The 19707-nt window shown below is 33.8% G+C and overlaps 1 protein-coding gene across 2 annotated transcripts in view; it reads left to right on the forward strand.

Annotated features, from left to right (window-relative positions):
* Positions 1–19707, forward strand: part of igl (IQ calmodulin-binding domain containing protein igloo) — a 76333-nt gene that overhangs the window by 8789 nt on the left and 47837 nt on the right. The window contains exon 1 of one of the 2 annotated variants that reach the window (XM_073955066.1): positions 10091–10636. The exons of the other annotated variant lie outside the window; for it this stretch is intronic. The gene's annotated coding sequence lies outside the window, so the exon portion shown is untranslated. Of the gene's footprint in view, positions 1–10090; positions 10637–19707 lie in introns of those variants that run through there. 2 annotated transcript variants of the gene reach the window in all.

Here is a 19707-nt window from a genome sequence, read left to right on the forward strand (position 1 = left end):
TGGAACTATATAAACCAACTTTGGTAGGAATGTTTTTTGGCCTCTGGAGACACAAAATACAAAATTACAACCAATTCGGTGGAAAAATGGGACAAAAATCTTAAAAATTCCTTAAAACGACGACGCGTCACGCGTCATTTTGTATGGGGGCTATACGAAAGCGTGGATCTACATAGCCCACTTTCAATACCAAAAGTCCTACGTACAAATAATAGATTTTCCCAAAATTTCATCCACCTACGTCAATCCGTTCGGACGCTAGAGTGATTTCCACAGACGGACAGACGGACGGACATGACTATATCGATGTAGAATTGCACGCTGATCAAGAATATATATAGTTTGTGGGGTCTACAGTTATTATTTCGAGTAGTTACAAACGTAGTGACAAACTTAATATACCCCCATCCTATGGTGGAGGGTATAAAAAAACACTGTAAAACTTTTTTTTTCGCAATATACTCCATGTTCACCTCACCCTAAGGCGTTTTCGGGACATTGGCTTTATTATCTCGAATTCAATAATATTTACGTATTTTGTTGTTCGGCAAGAAATATTAAGAATAGTATTTAATTTAAGGCATAACACGGGCAAATAGTTTTAACCGTTTCACAGATATAATTCGCTGAAGTCGTCAAATAGCCAAAAATTCGAGATTTTCATTATTTCGAGGGCCCAGTGACATGTGTTAACATATTCCAATAGTGCTCAAACTTCGACAATCTTAAAATCTATCCAAAATAAACACTTTTAGGGGAGTGCCGCATAAAAAAATCGACATCGATGTTTTCCCTTTGTGTTAAAAACAGACTAATGCAACAAATTAAGACAAAGAAAATATTGAATTTTAAATAAAATATTTGACAATTAAACAAATTTTATTTTTATTTTATTTTAATAGGTTAATAATAAAAAATGGTATTACAATATACATATAACCATATTTTTATATCCTACACCACACTATGGTAAGGGGTTTCAATAGCATAATAATCTGCTAAAAAGGCGAAGTTAAACGGCCAACAATCTTAATTTAGGACACTTTGAAATTTTTTTGATGATTTTTTCCGACTTTTATGACGATTTTCGGCTAATAACATAATAACATAATAATCAGAATCTTCGTATCTTTTTTATTAAAAAAATATGCAAATATGCAGAATACGATGTCTATATATAAGGTTCTGGAACAGAAGTGCGATTTTCTAACTCATTTTTTGAGTTACCGACAAAAATCGGTAAAATTAAAACACAAAATTATCAATGAAAAGTTTAAATTAATGTTGACAACACGTTTGCTGTCGGTAGAACTTTACAACTACTTTTTATTGATCGCTAACTTACCGAAACATATCGTTAATTACCGAAATTATAAGCATTTTTATTTTACCGATTTTTCTCGGTAGCTCAAAAAAATAGTTACAGAATCGCACTACAGAGCAGATGTGTTGTATGCAAAGAAAATAAAAATATTCTTTTTTTAATTTTCATTATCCTTTATACCCAAAATATAAACATTGAGAAGAGAGAGAGAGAGAGTATGTAATTTTTATGGTGCAGAATTCATTCTCGCTGAAACCAATTAAGAAACTTGGCAAGAAAAAGCTGACTTGTTGGCTCGGTTCGGCATAATGTTTTTGAGATTGGATCGTGTGTTCACCCATTATTCTCAATCTCCGGGTCATGAGGATTGGAAAGAGATATAATAAGTGCGATTGTCTGTTTCTTTTTTATACCCTCCACCATAGTATGGAGGGTATATTAAGTTTGTTTTTCCGTTTGTAACGCATTGAAATACTCATTTGCGACCTTATAAAGTATATATATATTCTTGATCAGGGTAAAATTCTGAGTCATCTGTGCATGTCCCTCCGTCCGTCCGTCTGTGGTAATCACTTTAGCATCCACAAAAATGGAGATAGGACGCTGAAATTTTGGAAAAATGCGTCTTTTGTTTGCAGGCAGGTCAAGTTCGATCGGTCCCCGTTTTGGTATTGCCCCCATATAACGGTATCCTCGATTTACGGTATTTTGACGTTTTTAGCTACATTTTCAGACGGATTTAGGTATAATTAGACATTTAGGGTTTTTAAGTGTCAATAAACTTATATAACAAAACTAGTGGACATAGGTCCATGTTTTGGAATAGCCCACATATAACGTTACCGCCCGATTTCATGTAATATGAAAATATGGAATTTTTATTTGGGAGCATAATAAGAAATGCTTTTCATTTGTTTTTGATTTTGCCACTTTGTTTTATCAATGGTCAGGGACATTATTTCGAGACTTCACAAAAGTCCTGATCATTTTAAACGATATCTCTAACTGGTGAAATAGGGACAATTTAAAAACTTTTCATCTGTGTCCGTTTCATCATCCTCCGAATGTAAACAAACAACAAGAAAACCAGCCTTGCATTACTATGGTCAGTTCTTCTCTTTTTTAGTGAGAACTTCAATAAAAAAAGAGCATAGATGAAAGTTTTCTCCATTTTGACAAAAATTCGTTATAGAGAGGTTATTTTGTGCCAGAATTTCCACTTGTGCATTAAAAAAAACTTAGTTATAGAAATGTATTCGTTATAGGAAGTTCGTTATAGAGATGTTAAAGTAGGTGAAAATGGATGGAAAAAAAGGTGTGTTTTTTAATTCATTATAAAGACGATCGACTGTAGTACATTAACGACATATTTTTATGTTAATTACTGATTTTTTGGGACAGAGTGTCACAATATTAAGCAAATTATTTATGTACATACATTAATATATACATATGTATTTTTTACTGTCATTCTTTTTCTTTTGTTTGTTTATGGTTATGTATAAACACGAAAACGGATCGTAACCTGTGCCGCACTTTGCTTTAATACGCACTCCTAACCAACCACTTGCATCAATTGAAACAAACACAATAAAATCACATCCTATGTTGACATGTGTATAATGGATCTCCGAACAAAAGTGGAAATTCACATACCGCACCACCATCACCATCATGGCAGCACCAAGATCCGAAGAAATCCTTTAAAAAACCTGGATCTTGATTTCAAATTCGATGTTAATTCATTTTAGCCGACCTGTCAAACTGCCTCAACAATACGAACGTCGTTACCGGCCATTTTCATTGGTGTGTGAGTGAGATTTAAATTTATATTTCGAGTCTCAATAGACCTACATACATATGTACATATATTACTAACCCTTAACGTTTTGCCTGTTTCTATGGTCTTTTCTTGTATTTGACTTACTTGTTGTTCCTACTCGTTAATATGTTTGGTGTATTTGTTTATGGTAGATCTTGCATGTTCAATTAAACAATCGTTCTCTTTTTCTCTCTATATCTCTCTCACAAACACACACTATTTTATTTACCAATGAAACTTTGCCATTTTCTTTTAAGATTTGTAATATTTGTGAATTTTTTGCTCTCTTATGTCGCATGTTTTTCTTGTTAGAGTTTCTTCTTTCTGTTCGATACTACCCCAGGTGTTTGGCAGGAACTGGAGAACATACAAAATGTCATTTAAATCTTCTCGAAAGAAATAAATGTTTTATTAATAGACTGTTTATATTGTTGGCCTTTTTCTCTAAACTATTCGTATACAAATCGTTCGAATTTTAGCGAAACCAAAGTTATTTGCCAAAAAATTGTCTAAAATTACGTTGACTGCCAGTTTTGAATGAGGGTGTGTACTCTCCTTTAAAAATATGACCTGGACTCTTAAGAGCTCGGCATATACGGTCCGTTGTGAGTTGAGTAACGCGTTAAAAACAACAATCACAAGATGATGTCAAGTTTGTTCTTGAAGTTTTCATGTGGTTGTTGTGACGCGACACTCAACGGATCGTATGTGCCGAGACCTTTACTGACTTTTATAGCAAATCTTCTTTATAGTATTCGATAGTCATGAAAAATATAATTCAAATATCGTCTTATGTTGTTAATATACACACACATATCTATATACATATACATATATACAGTCTGTCGCAACGTTGAAACCAAAATGTATTAGGGATAACAAGCACTATAACTTATTGAAAACAACAAACAATTGGTTTTATTTGATAGCCACGAAGGTTGTCTTCGGAAATAACTATTAAAATTTGCGCAATCACAAAAAGACCACCATTTTTAGCGCAAAAGTTAGTTTACAACGGAGAATCCTCGCGGAGCTGTGTAAAAAATTCTTGATATTTTTGAAAAAAAGTGAAACTAAATTTTTGTTTAAGATCATCAAGAGGATATTAGTTGGTTTTATAGTTATAGTAAAAAGTCCAACGTACACTGGATCGTAAAACCCATAAAAATTGGCCATCTATAAATACAACAACTGTAGCGTCAAAATTCCGCGTGTTATGTCCTGTTTATGAATTCTAAAGTCATGAAATGCTCAGAAAAGCTCTAAAGTTTCATTACGGGGTGATCTTGATCGAGTTGCAACCTGTCCTGTTTAAAAAAACGGGAATTTCTTGAAGGAAACTCATACTTATGGGGCCATTGTCATTTTGAAACATGTAATAATATGTAATCCTTATCCATAAGGACTTCCCTTTTGAGTTAATATTTTCACAAATTGTGCCTCTTTTCATATTCCCCCAAAAATAAATAGTAGGAGAACCTCAAGTTTCGTTGTAGGGTCTAAAGAAGCACCCTTTCTTTCAGAAAGGGTCTAAAGAAGCATCCTTTCTTTCAGAAAGGGTCTAAAGAAGCATCCTTTCTTTCAGAAAGGGTCTAAAGAAGCATCCTTTCTTTCAGAAAGGGTCTAAAGAAGCACCCTTTCTTTCAGAAAGGGTCTAAAGAAGCACCCTTTCTTTCAGAAAGGGTCTAAAGAAGCATCCTTTCTTTCAGTTTCTTTCAGAAAGGGTCTAAAAAAGCACCCCTTTTTCAGAGGGTCTTTCAAAAAAAAAAACAAAAAAATTGTCTAGCAACAACAACAACATCTAATATGCCTGATGATGTTAGCCTAACCAGCTAACGAAACGATCGTCGCATAGTGGTTGATGTGTGTGTGTGTAGGACTTCGCTAGATATCAATTTTTCAATGTAATCTCCTTAGGTCATAAAAAGCTCGATTAATTAAATTAATTAAATCTCACAAATAATGGCCTTCGCCCCAAAAAGGCAAAAACCTAAAAACAAAAAATGTTTTGTAGTTTTTTTAAGCACTTTAGCGAAACTTTAAAAATAACTTCAAATGCAAATAACAATCAAAATAATAATTTTGCAAAACTGTTTATTTCATTAGTAGGTAGGATGGGGCTCAATATGGACCACATAGGCCCTCGGTTTACTATAGTGCTCGTGTGACGGTGGTGGCCGACATATTTTAAACGTTCCGGCTACCTTTTCCATTTTTGGCATTCTATGTTCTTCCTATTGGCAACATAGGTTCAGCTTTTGGTATAGGCCCCTTATTTGGGGTCCCCTATTTGTGGTATTTTAAAGGTTAAAGACTAAAATTGCAACCAATTCTGGTGGAAATGTAAATTTTACAACTTTACAGCCTGTTTCACTATGTCGAACGAAAATGAAAACGAAAGAAAAACAACTAAACTCGTGTATGATTTTTAAATTTTGTATTTGTTTTAAAGCAAACACAAAGTCAATATTGCAATGAAAACCAAAGTTTAGGTGTTTTTCGTTCGCAATCATTTTCTTTCGACATAGTGAAACAGGCCCTTAGCTCCGCACAATTAGAGTGTAAAATGCCAAAATATTTTTATTTGTATCTATATAGTTTCTTGATTTATTTAATAGGTTTGTATTATATTTGTAATGTCTCAGATTAAGTTCAGGTTGGCTCGGCATTATAAGGTGATTCGATAAAAAACTTCATTTGAAAATTTCAAATCATTTGAAAATTTGTATATCTTTTGAAGTCACTGTAGGCAGATGACAAGCCTTAGAGCCAAACGACCTAACCAAAATGCCATAACACTTTTGTTTCTCACTATATATATCGTTACTTATATACAGTTTGTCAAGTAATTGTTTTCGATAAAATTGTCGGATTTTTTGCAAAAATTGGTTGGTCGACTTATATAAGACAAGATATGATGTATAAATAAAAAATTAAACCGTTATTTTTTGTTGAACAACGTGGGTTAATTTTATATTTGTACAACCTATTTGTCTTTAATAAGTCGACCAACTATTTTCGACAAAAAATCCGACATTTTTATCACAATTATCAGTCATAATTCATAAATTAATGCAGAACAAGTAAGAAAAGTCTATAGTCGGACGGAGCCGACCATGGGATACCCTATACCATTATCCCTGGACAATCGCTCTCCACGGAACTTCATTTCAATGATTGTGAAAATTTAATTATCAAATATCAGAGATGTAATGTATAATACTTATTACCAAAAACAAAATGTTATCTAGCATGACAAAGACATTTTTGTAGCAGGAAAGGAAAATTTAGTTCACACAAACTAAAATGTAGTACTACTACTTCCTTTGTTTAACCCCTACGTTATTGAAATTTTGACCAATTTCACACAAAAGTTTCAGTCCATTTAACCCGCTAAGTATTATCTGATCTTACCGTTGGTTTGTACGCTTCTTCTTCATCACAAACTCAAACTTTGTTTAAAATTTTGCGGGTTATTATTTTGACCTACAGAGCCGCTACAAAATTGGTTAAAATTTTGTTTTTGGTCCATTTCATCCCCTGAACATTTCACGATCATCACCAAAAACTAATCATTTCTATTCTGGCCCGAACCCAACCTCCTTAAAAAATTCGTTACAATCGGTCCATAATTGCGGCCTTAAGCTTGTTTACAATTTTTAATGGACGGACACACATCGCTAAATCGCTTTATCTCGTCGAGATATGATTTTCGGCATACCAAATAAGGGGTCTGGACGAATATTTCGTGGTGTTACATAAACTTTTGGAGAGACAATAAGTAGAATGAGATAAAAATGTGGTTCTTTGCACAGAACCCATTATATACATATTAGGCAGTGGGCCCGTTATCTAGCAAACACTTTATTGCAATTTACATCAGAGGAAAGGTCAGTAGTTTTATCTATATGTAGGCTACTTTGCGAGACATATATGTCCTCAAGGAATTAAAATATCGACCAAAAATAAAATTTTTATATTTTTCATACAAAAGTAATGGTCCATTTCACCCGCTAAAAATATCAGATCATGATTCAAAATTGTAGGCATCTTTTTCGACCTATACTCTTACCCCGTGCAAAATTTCGTGACTATTGATGTATAATTGCGACTTCTAGCGGGTTTATTATTACACTACAAACAAATAACGGCATATATTAGGCTGTAACTCTGTTATCTGATCATGCACACCAACATAATTGGCATCAATTGAAAGGTCAGGCGTTCCACTTTCAAGTATATCTCACTTGTCCTGAATGTCACTTCCAGGAATTAAGATATAAGCTGTATATTAAAAATTTTCACAATTTTCACACAAAAGTTTTGGTCCATTTAACCCTCTAAATATTATCCGATCGCCATCTCAAATTGCAAGCTTCTCCTTTGTGATATACTTTTACCTTATTTAAAATTACGCGTTGATCGGACTATTATTGAGACCTACAGAGCCGCTAGAAAATTGGATAAATATTATGTTTTTGGTCCATTTCACCCGCTAAATATTTCACGATCATCACCAATAAGAATAGGGCTCTATTCTGATCTGAACCCGACCTCCATAAAAATTTCGTGACGATCGGTCCATAATTGCGGCCTGGAGCGTGTTTACAATTTATAATGGACAGACGGACGGACGGACGGACTGACGGACGGACACACATCTCAAAATCGCTTTATCTCGTCGAGATATGAAGATTGGTATACCACATTGGAGGTCTCCGACGAATATTTCGCGGTTTTACATGAATTTTTACCAAAACAAACTTATAATACCCTTTTCCACATTGTGGTATAGGGTATAAAAATGTTAGTTTTCTTGGTTCAAAAACAATTACTTGAAAAACTGTACATCACTTTATACCATATATAATTTTATTTCATATATCATATCAATTAAAACTGGATTTTGCGTGGTCTTATTCAATATTTAAATTAAATAAAAGTTATTTTAGTCATTAATAGGCAAAAGTTCATTCATTCTCGCAACAGGAAATCATTTTTGAAAAAAAAAATCAAAAAGTCAAAACCCTAATGTACATAGATATATCGAAAACTTAGGTGCAAATGTTCATATTGGTCCAATGTATTATTACCACCCCATTATACTGATTTAATAGCTCGCGGGTATTTCGACTTATCTGCGGATAAGAAATACTCCAGCTAAAAAATATTAAGATAGGTTCAAATTTTGGTGTAGCCCCCATATAAGGTTACACATCGGTTTCAGGTTTTTCTATACCCTCTTCCACTATAGAATGGAGGGTATATTAAGTTTGTTTTTTGTTTGTAACGCATTGAAATAATCATTTGCGACCCTTTAAAGTGTATATATTCTTCATCTGGATAAAATCCTGAGCTGATCTATGTATATCCGAGATTGGACGCTGGAATTTTGGAAAGCCAGGCCAAGTTCGAAGATGGGCAACATCGGTCCACGTTTTGGTATAGCTCCTATATATAGGTACCGCCGGATTTCAGGTATATTGACGTTTTAGATACATTTTCAGACCAAACCTACCAACATTTGTGCACATAGATCCATCTTTTGCTATGGCCCATATAACGGCACCGTCCGATTTATGGGACTTTGGCGTTTTTAGCTACAGACCGAATAAGCTATAATTTGGCATTTAGGGTTCCCAGAGGTAAAATACATTTTCTACAAAAATTGTTAGTCTTTATCTATGTTTTCGGCCTAAATTGACTGTAGTTTAGCAAACACGTGATCAAAAACGTTTCCGCCAAAAGTTGTGGACATACCGCCCGATTTCAGTAGTGCGATTCTCTAACTCATTGTTGAGTTACCGACAATAACCGATCAATAAAAAGTAGTTATACAATTCTTCCGATAGTTCTACTGTGTTGTCAACTTTTATTTGAATTTTTCATTCATAATTAGAGAATCGCATCCCAGCTATTTTTGAATTTTTAGCTGACCAAAATTGCTTAACTTACATATCTGTGGGTCCCGTGGTCATAAAACTTATCCACCTAAAATTTCTTAACAGGAAGAAATTTAGTTATTCCATATTAGTTCCAAATATGTCATGGTGAAGGGTATAAAAACTTAACGCTTGTTTACACTATTTTTTTTTTTTTGAATAGTCCGTTCCGTTCCTCTTTTTTAAATTACGACCGATTTAAACATTTATTAATTAAGTGAAGCCATATGTTTTATTGCAATCTAAAAAAGACTCAGTGGTATTTTACTGAGTGTCAACTCTGTGTTTTTTTAATCCTGATTAGCAGTTAAATTGGCCGGACTTGCCATTCATGAGTTATCGTGAACTTGCAACGGAAAGCGTTGCGCTTTCTTTCTGTTTATGTTTAGAACAAAAGCCTTAATAAATTGCTGTAGAACTGAATGCTTTTGGTAGACTTTTTTAACAGAAGAATTTAATTCCTTTTACCTCTCTTTTTTCAGGTAATTTCCTCTTAAACAAAAAAAATCTCAGGTATTTGTGAATCAAATTTGTGTTTAACATAGCTATTGAGCTTTTGCATGCCACGCTGTGGAATTTATGGAAGGCAAGCAAAATTAAAAGCTTTAGCACACACGTGAGGTAAAAAGAAAACAGATTTCCGTTCACAAAGTTGCTTCGATTTATAGAAAGAAATCTAATTGCTCGGCATCTCATGGTGATAAAACAAATTTGTCCTACGTTAATTTATTGTGTGTGATGAAGCTTAAAGCTTCACAAGGCTACAGTTTTAACATTCTGAATATGCTCTCTTTTTTCAATTTATGTTGGCGGTCTCTCATTTTATTCGTTTACACTGAGCAAGGATTTCCCGACTTTACAACAACATATCAAACAACAAAGTAGAGAAAAGCAACTTGTTCCCTATCTCCCTAAAAGCTTAGCTATACGAATGTTTCCCGAACGTCAGTGTTTTTATACATTCGTATGTATTTATGTTGCCCTGTTGTTGTTCCTTTTTCTGTGGAACACATTTCCAGCCATGTCTACCATCATTGTTGTTGGTGTCTCTTCAACGATAGAATGCCTGTGTGCGCTTGTCTCTCCTAAACAAAAAAAAAAAAAAAAAACACACAATATAATCAGTTCGTAGGTATTATTGCAAACCCAAGACCTGAGAACGACATCGCATGGCCACGACAATCTACTGCCAGTGTATAGCTATTACGAGGCCAACGTCACAAACAAACCCATTTGAGACGTTGAACGAGTAAGGTTCTCTTCTCCTTTCGATTAACAAAACATATAAAAATCCCGTGCGACAGAGTGACAAAAGTTCTAAAGGCCCGCTTATTCTTAAAGAGACCATTGGCGGTAGCTGGTGTTATAATAAAAATATTCAATCACAACAAGTCTAAGATACCTCTCAAGCATTGCTGAAGGGCATTTGGTGAAATTTTTATTTTTAATTCGTTAAAACGTTTCCTTCAAACCGGCAACAAAAATAAATTCACTGAGTTCCTGTTTCTTTGTGTTTTTTCGCGAGAGCTAAAAAGCTACAGCAAAAGGGTATGTACACTCTATTCACATTAATTGAAAAATGTCAACTGCAAATTTGATCAATAATTGGTAGAATACACCTTATGGCACTGGCATTTGCCTAAGATCCACTGGTTTCAAATTCCTGATAGTTCTTCTACAATTGGGTGCTACTATCTCCCTTTGTGTCCGTTATATGTCCAAATTTGGCGCCATCAGAGTATTCGAAATTATGTAAATACTCATTACTGAATCAGATTGACAATACCATTAAATTAGTTAATTCATTATTGAAAAGAATTTAGCATTCGATTAGGTTAATCACTCGCAGTCAATGTTAATTTGATTGACAAAGTCCAATTAGGACTATCGTCATTCGTGCAATATTGAACATGCTAAGATCTATAAGTGCAGGTGGTATATAAAAAGCTGCACAGCTATTGTTGATGTGACAATATAAGAATGTATGTATGTGTTTGCATGTTATGTACAATTTCGTTCGGTATGTCTAGTAACAAGTTTGTTCCTATTCGATTGGTGATTTCTCATTAAGTTCGTCAATAGCTGCATGATAGTTATGTGGATCCTCTTTCGTACCGTCAATGCCGAACATGTACAACACCACTTACAAAGAACATTACTGTGAAAATGTAACGGTGTATGTACAATGTAAACCTTTAAATACATTGCCCCACTAAGGTTCCCAATACATATAAATGCAACTTGAAAATCATTTCATTAATATTTCAAATAATTATTAATTATTTAAAATTATTTGATAAGTATACGGCCAAATGCTACATTGGACTTTATATTCGATTGCATTCATTTGCAAGTCCGAGGAACTAGCATGAAAATATAAATATTATTCATTGTCTGTGGCCTAATCCCGCTCTATAAATATCCGATGATGGTAGGGAAGACACACTTTATACATTGCCTTTTTTGTGGTCAATACAAATGACTGGTTTGAGTAAGAGTGATTTAAAATCAGGCAGATTTCTTCTATATACACATATAATAGTACGTTTACATATAAGTGGATTTTTTAAAATGCAATGGATTTAAATTATCGGCTTCATTATGTATACGTAAAATTAATCCTCTTAAGATACTCTAATGTAAACATGGCGTTAGTTTGGAAATTGTCAGCACAATTTCAAGTTCCCCTACTTTGACAGCATGAATTAGATAATATTGTGTGTCCACTGGATAAGTATTTCAGGAAATAATTGTATAATCAGCAAGAAATAATCCACAACAGAAATCAAATGCAAAACAAGAGCCGCTATGGAGGTCAAAACAATTGGGTAACAGTCACTTCGAGTGCAGCTATCACTGCGGCTGCACTTTACTTTTATCGAACATACTTAACATTTTTAATCGATGCCACTGGCGTTTTAAGAGAATGCGAGGTATAACGAAATAACATGACGTTCTTGACGACGATTGCTCTTCATGTTATTTAAGTCATGCTTTATCAGTTTATTTCATGGATGAGTGAGTGTTGAAACTATTCGAAATCCTTGAAATGAAGAACAATTGAAGGGATTTTGAATGGGCTCTGCATTATGTGTGAACGGTTAATATTACAATAGCTATTGTGTCTCACGTGTAGAGATTCTTTGGTTTGAATGCCGCGGAAACAGCAAGCAGTTGCACACAATTGTGCTTTCTTCGTTAAAACAGTAATATGTACATATATTAGAGTTATACTTTTTTGTATACAAAATACTGAATTTTATGGTAAAAATCATATAAATTTACCATTTTCTATTCAAGAACTTTTGTTGTAAATAAGTTTAGAACTAATATTGTAACTAAAACACATATTAAACTGTAAATTGTGTTTTTTAAAGCAATTCGGTTATATGTGCTAATGTGTCGATTTGTCCATTTCTATGCCGATAAGAAAATTTTCTAGTGATAAGGAATACATATGAATTAGTATGTATTGTAGATACATACAACCATGTGTACATATGGTAAAAACCAAAAATGTTTTACAATCGATGAATCCGATTTTCACACATTCAGAATTGGCGAACTGTTAACATATTCTATATAGTATAACTGTAATTCTTTAAAATGAAGTGTTTTAGGAGGGATCCCATAATTTCGACCATGAAAATTAATTTACGTGGAAGCTGTATTGGCATCAATGGATAAAAATGAGTTGAAGCCAACAAGTTTTTTATGTTCCCTTTCAATTTATGGCTTAACCTTACATTTCATAGACCTATGCCTAAAGAAAGACTCAAAGAATACTCTATGGGCAATATGATAATAGTGTTTGATTTTTCGATATATCCACTGCATCCACCTAAAATTAATGCTGACATTTTGAAGCCGGAATTTCGGGGGTATTTTTTTAATAAAATTTGGTGCGTGAATTTTCTTAAAAAATATATTTTTTGCGTGTAGAATTTACAATTTTCATTCAATTTCCTGTGAACCCCGCGTGAATTTAGTTTTTTTACGCGACGGATTTAATGAGAAACATCGAAATATGCATAAATATTGAAAGAGATTGATTCGCTGTATCCAAATACGGATGAGCATCAACTGATTTTAACTAATTCGGCAATAATAGGCTTTTTAATTTTCACATTTCTTTAATGATTGTAATTTGAATATCACTCTTGATTTCCTATCCTCATAAGTTATCCCAGTAAGCAACTAAGCTTTCACGATGGTAAACCATATTTCTTGATGAAGTTTTAGCAGTATAAATTAGTTATTGTATGGGATTTTAGCGAAATAGTTAGAGAACTCCCAATTATTATACCCTCAGCATTTATGCTACCGAGGGTATATGAGGAAAAGTCAAAATTTTTTAGTTTCCATGAAGCCAAGGTTTGCACAATTATAATACGCGAACTATTGTAGTTTACCAGTAACTATGACTATTGCTGGATTAATTTAGATGTTTTTGTACAAAGCTCAAAAATTTAGCAAAAAAATTTAATTTACGTGGTAGTTACGACCGCGTAAAGGAAAAAACATAGGTAAAAAAACGTTGAAGCTAAACAGGTTTTTTACATTGGTATTCGATTTCTGATTAAACCATTCAAATGACGGACATCTGTCCAAAGTAAAAGTAGGAGAATACAAAATGAAGATTACACCTCTAATGTATCACTTTCCAAAATTTCCACTGCATCCACCTTTTATGGATGCTGACATTTTGAAGCCGGATTTCAGGTGTTTTTTGTATTTTTTATGTAACTGGGACGCGCATTCGGATATTTCGAAAAACCAATTATAGGATTAAAGAACTCGCGATTTCGCATAATCTGATATGTATATTGAGTATGTGGCCCACACAGCAGCAGAGTAATCTACTGCCCAAGGCCAAAATTTAGTGCGATATTTTTTCTAAAAAAACCTATTTTTTTGGTACAGTATTTACAATATCGTTTTGAGTGTGCTGGTACCCCGCGATATTTTAGTTTTTCGACGATCCGGATCATATGAATCACAGATCGTAAAAATCCATCTACTAGAACGGCGGAAATGGCTACTGCAAAAATTGAAAAATTTGCGAAAAATGTTTTTTAAAATATCGCTGACTAATTCGCGTTTTATGTGGATCGTTTCCATTTCAATGAAGAAAGTGAATCATCACTCGCGTTTGTGCGAAAACAGCGGTTTGAAAAATTTATTGGCATGGGAGCTGTATCCGATTTATCCAAAAAATACTGTGTGATGCTACATCCACGGTTCTTGATGGATTTTATTGAAATATGTTTAGATCGATGTATTTTTTCACGGTTGATAGTGAAATCGGATGCGCATAAAAAGTGTATGCACTTTGTGCAAATTATAAGCATTATACAGTTTTTTGCACACTAAACTGTAGACGATGCTACATCTTAGCGGCCAAAGTAAATCCTGACAAATGTGTACAAATTAAAAGAGAAGAATTCGCTGTATTGGTAAACCGCATGCGCATCAAGTGATTTTGAGGATTTCGCGATTTACACGCATTTCAAAATGAACATTACCCGATACAATTTTATTTCAAGATTATACCCCATTTAAAGGAACCCAACATTTATTTGAAAGATATCCATATCTTCTGCTAGATGTTAGCGTGTTTTCAAGAAGTGATTAGAATAAAAAATGTGATTTATTGCGTGAAATTTAACTAAAATAGAAGAAAAACTCCGACCTATTTTTCTTACATTTTGTTCAACTAACTCACAAAATAAATTTTGATAAATATTTTCTCTTACAAAAATTTTATAAATTTCCCCAATATATTTTTTGTTTTTTGCTATAATATGCAAACCGCTAAACGGATTTGTATAGTTTTGGTTTCATTTGAATCTTCGCGATGTTTAGATTACGTACATATTTTTTATATATTTTTCAGATGCATAAACAGCTTGAATTTTATTAGAACAAGTTGTAAACTACCAATTGTTTTGAATGCTTTTCTAATTTCCGCGAAAATTTACAACTTTTTCACTAAAGTTATGGGACCTCAGTAAACATATAGTATGTAGGGAGCCCCTAATTAAGAGAGTTTCTCAATATAATGATTAGAGTCTTTTAAAGATTTTTTTCTTTTTATCAGAATTGAAACCGCCATAACTTTTGTGCGCAACAACCAAAATTAGTATCTCGAACAGATTTAAGAATGTACCAAAAATCTTTCATGTAGCTTAAAAAAAAATTTTTAATTTTTTTTTTATGGAAAACTTAAAAATTTTGTCTTTTCTTCATATACACTTTCATACGGGCAAAATGTGCCTCATAGAAATAATGGTTTTAGACCAAGTATGTTTGGACGAAATGTGTTTCAGACAATTTGGAGTTGATTTAGCAATATCCGTCCGTCCGTCTGCCTTTCTGGCTGGCTGGTGCGCACGATAACTCTCGAACGGATCAATCGATTCGGTCCAAAATTTGGCTTTCGTAATAGTTTGTCCAAACTTAGTTTAAGTTCGATGATGGGTTATATCGGTCCACTCCTTCCGGTACCTCCCCCACAAAAGTTCGGAAATGTTCGGAAAATTTGTGCGCACGATAACTTTGCACATCGTGAAATTTCTACCAAACTTAAATGAGGTTCCAATATGGACTCAATCGGTCCACTCCTTCGGGTACCTCCCACACAAAATTTCGGAAAAGTTCAGTTTAGGACCTGCTCTCGAGTCGATTTGATTTTTGTTGTAGGAACTTATATTCACTGCCCCTCATACGACGGTATAAGTTTCATCAGGGGCAAGTCCCATAGCCTGAAAGGTACAAAAACCCCTATGACAACGTGTGTAGTGGTTGGAGCGCAAGATAACTCTCGAACGGATCTGCCGATTCGGTCCAAAATGTGGCCTTCGTAATATTTTGTGCAAACTTAGTTTAAGTTCGAATATATCGGTCCACTCCTTCAGGTACATACCTCCCCCACAAATGTTCAAGATGTTCGGAAAAATTGTGCGCACGGTAACTCTTGATGGGAGTGATCGATTTGGTCCATACTTTACACATCCTAATATATCTACCAGATATAGATCATGTTCGAAGATGGACTATATTTGTCCACTCCTACGGGTACCTCCCACACAAAATTTTGGATAAATTCACTTTAAGACCTGCTCTCGAATCACTTTGATTTTTGTTGAAGCAACTTGCATTCGCTGCCTCAATTACGACAGTAAAAGTTTTATCAGGGGCAAGTCCATACTTCTTCAGGAAACAGCCCGAAAGTTGTAAAAAACCACCATGGCACAATATATAGGGGCTGGTGAGCTCGAACCGAATACTGCGTTCGTGTACACTGTCTCTGTCGGCAAAGCCGACTGATACTTTTTTACTTGTTTTTTTTTCTAATTTTTTAAATCAAACCAAAAAATATATTTGCAACAATATTTTCCAACAATAAGTTTTTCTCTTTTGTTGTTGCTGTAATACGCAATTTATGTACCCAATCTCTATAAATTTGGTTTCATATTTTTCTTTAATTTATTTTTTGAGGGTTTGTACGGACTCTGCGACAGGATAATTTGGATTTACTTCAAGATTTTTTTATTATTTGTTGATTTTCCGCGAAAATAATAATAAATTTAGTAAATATTTAAACATTTACGAATAGATATGGAAAGCTGTTAACGATTTATGCATACATTTTCTCATAACAACAAAATAGACTAAAAACCGCTATAACTTTTGCGTGCGTTGTCCAATTTTGTGAACGCGAACCTATTTGAAACCAGAATTTTTCCTTAACCTCTTTACCAAAAATTGTAGATGTGCTCGCAAAATTTTTTTTTTTAATTTTTCTAATGGAATTGCAAAGTAAATTTGGTTTTTACCATATATGTGTACAACATTTACCAGACACTGTTAAGTCTGGGATTATCGAAGGTCGTGCCTTCAATTAATTGGATTAGTTTTATTTTACTTTTGAGTAATTAAACCAAAAAAAAAGTTATTTTTGCATACGACATGCGAATTTTTGTAGTAGTCCAAATGTAATAAAGTATACATAGGTCATTTACCGAGTCCTTGAAATCAGATTATTTAAGTTTTTCCTTAGAGATGTTTGCTACGAATTTTGGAAAAAATTAAAACATCAATCGTTTGTCACTAGGGAACTATTTAAAGGTCAACTATTTTTTATCAAAAGCGTTTTATTAACCGGAAATGTTTGTGCTCAATATTGCAACACAATTTAATATTTTGCAACAAAAGGTGAATCCGTGTATACACTTTACATATCCACCTACAAATAACATAGACTACTATGATGGGGTGGATTTGTTTTATCCATGTAAAAAAACCAGGTCAAATGCATAGAAACCACCTACAGTGTGTGAACATGTCCATCTCTTCGTTCGACCATGTCAATATCTTGAGGCAGAAATTCATATATTGGGGACGGTGGGTGTTTTGTTTGTGTGGGCTTGCAATAACAACAATATGGCAGGAGTATTTTACATATGGTTTGACAAATTTACTGCTGTAGTTGGTGCCTTCATATTCAGAACTTTAAATTTGTCGCTTATTATTAAATTTCAGCTGCAAAATAGGTCCAATCAATTTTTGCGGCCTCCCCTGTATATCCGTTCGATTGCAATTTTAAGGAACGGCTGCAATTAGTTCTGCTAAATCCGTTGAATAAAATTAATTGAAACGAAGTTTTGTACTGTAAGCACTTTTTAGTTCTTGTGGGGAGGGCGTTTCCTTTGTTGGATGAGGTGGATTAACTTTTAAAATGGAAATTGCAACGACAGAATATTTTACTGTAATGAACTTTTCGCGCCTTTCTCACATATTTTCCCTTGAAATTTTGTATATTGTTATGCAACTTCTTTTGGCTATTATTAAAGAAATTATCCCTGGGAAAAGCACCAAATCTGTTATTGTATTGGTGAAGCAATAAAAAAGTACTGACCGATGTTAATGTTGTGAAAAATGGCTATATTTGTAGTTTTATGAGTTTGTTTTGTTTTCCATTTGTCATGCCTATTCACGCTCATGACAATGTATTATTGACTAACCATTTATAAACACTGGTCTGCCTATCAAGGTTCTGGAATTGATTTGTTATTAAAGCCGTGTCCCGCTTTGCCCATGCTGTCAATGTTGACATTTCTTGTGTTTTTGTGAAGAGATATGTTGTGAATTTCTTAGACATACATGTGTGTATGTTGTATGGCTATGACATTTTTAGTTTGGGATGAGGTCTGAAGAAATGTCTTTAAAGACTGTGTCAACTCCAAGATAACACTCTCACCCCAGTAGCCCATCTATCACAAACATATCTGCCATTACAAGCGAACAAGGACTCCTCACGGGCAAGCCACGGTCGAAAGTACATACATATTGTCACCATAAATGCCAAAAGTCGTAACTAACAAAATAATAATTTTACAGGAGAAGCAAAAAACGTTATGAAATGAAAAACTTTTTTATTGAATATTAATCTTATGAAGGCGAGTATTTGGGACATTATCAATCATATACGAATGGGAGTATGTAATGAAACCAAAACCGCGGAAACGCTTGCTTTTGGGATCCGTCATTACAACAAAATCTGCAATGTTTTCCCATTTTCTGAAATGCCTTTTCTTGAATGTGATCGTTATTTTTTAACGTAGAAGCTTGACAATTTGCAAGAGCATATATTTTAGTCTTATGTATTAGATTCAATCAAAAAACTAATTTTGACTTTTTTGGAGATACGACTTCGGACATTTATGGTGACGATATATTCATACATATTTATACATACAAACCATTATAGAAACTACAATCTCAAAGTGACAAAAGAAAAATGTGTTCACTCATGCCGCCTCCACTCTACCACTTTGGCTTTGCATACACACGCAAATAAGCAAACAATAAGATAAAACATAAGATATGAAAGGACTTAAAAGTAGCATAAATAGTGAGGCCAAAGGGAGGAAATGTTCTCACAAAGGTCTGTTCTGTTGTATGGTGGAAAGAAACGCCGAAAAAGAAACCTTGGAAATAGGAAAATATTTTAACAAATTTAAGATTTGTTTGTTTTGCGTGTCTCAACAAGATATTTACCCATAAAATTAAATTGAACATCTTTATTATGGCAACTTTGAATTGGAATTAGAGCCAGAAAAATGGGTGTCTGTTGTGTGAGATAGCCATTTTGTTGATGTTGACTAAATCAAATGGCAATTATTAAGACCATCTAACGTCAGGAATGCGGAAGTTGTTTTACATCGTACATCAACAACAACAAATTGTTACAAAGTACATAATTATGGGAAATTTAAGATTATTATATTGAGTCTAGATGTTTCTTTCTTTCTTAACACTTGTATAACCCGTATTGTGCTTTAATAGTTGATTTAATAAATCAAATGGATCTAAATTGTTAATTCCATTGCATATTCGCCAAATACATCATCATAAGGGGGTTTAACCAGGTAAAAACTCGAATGCAAATATGCTCTTACACCATCTAGAATAAATCAGAACAAGAATAGTTGGTATTACTACATTGTCATAGATAAAATGATATATGTCCACCAAAGAGTGGTTTTTTGCCATGTTCTGGAACGATATCTTTCTCAATAGCAATAGTATGGTGGATATGATGATGCATTTGCTCA

The sequence above is a fragment of the Musca autumnalis genome, unplaced genomic scaffold (genome assembly GCF_047663935.1).
Source record: "Musca autumnalis isolate F117 unplaced genomic scaffold, ASM4766393v1 scaffold_5, whole genome shotgun sequence".
NCBI lineage: Eukaryota > Metazoa > Arthropoda > Insecta > Diptera > Muscidae > Musca > Musca autumnalis.